General features: G+C 28.1%; 1 non-coding gene across 1 annotated transcript; it reads left to right on the plus strand.

The window, feature by feature from the left end:
* Window positions 1-211: 211 nt before the first annotated feature.
* LOC140965698 (small nucleolar RNA R71) lies at window positions 212-322 on the plus strand. The gene has a single exon (XR_012173131.1). It is a non-coding gene; the product is annotated as a small nucleolar RNA R71 (small nucleolar RNA).
* Window positions 323-538: the final 216 nt, after the last annotated feature.

Raw genomic sequence — 538 nt, forward strand, 5'->3', positions numbered from 1 at the left:
CCCATTTGTTGAATTATTGATTTTAGTTGTTGGTGGTTTTATTTTGCCTATATTATCCCTATTTTGAGCATTTTCTGCTAATTAATCCAAATACTCCATAGCTTCATTTGGGTTTTTATCTTCAAAAGTTCCATTACACATGAATTCTATCATTTGGCTATTTTTAGGTATTAGACCTTTATAAAAGTGAGAAATTATTCTCCATGTTTCAAAACCATGATGTGGGCATGTATTAAGTAATTCTTTATATCTATCCCAACATTGATAAAATGTTTCTCCTTGTTTTTGAGAAAAAATAATAATTTGTCTTTTAAAAGAGTTTGTTCTATTGGAAGGAAAAAACTTTTTGAGAAATTGTTGTTGCATTTCTTCCCATGATCTTATTGAACTTGATCTCAAATTTTGTAGCCATGTTTTAGCTTTATCTTTTAAAGAAAAAGGGAAAAGCTTTAATCGAACTATATCCATGCTACAATTTTGATCATTATAAGTGTTACAAACTTCCTCAAATTCTCTTAGATGTAAATATGGATTTTCA

The sequence above is a fragment of the Primulina huaijiensis genome, unplaced genomic scaffold (assembly GCF_012295235.1).
Source record: "Primulina huaijiensis isolate GDHJ02 unplaced genomic scaffold, ASM1229523v2 scaffold1183, whole genome shotgun sequence".
NCBI classification, from domain to species: Eukaryota; Viridiplantae; Streptophyta; class Magnoliopsida; order Lamiales; family Gesneriaceae; genus Primulina; species Primulina huaijiensis.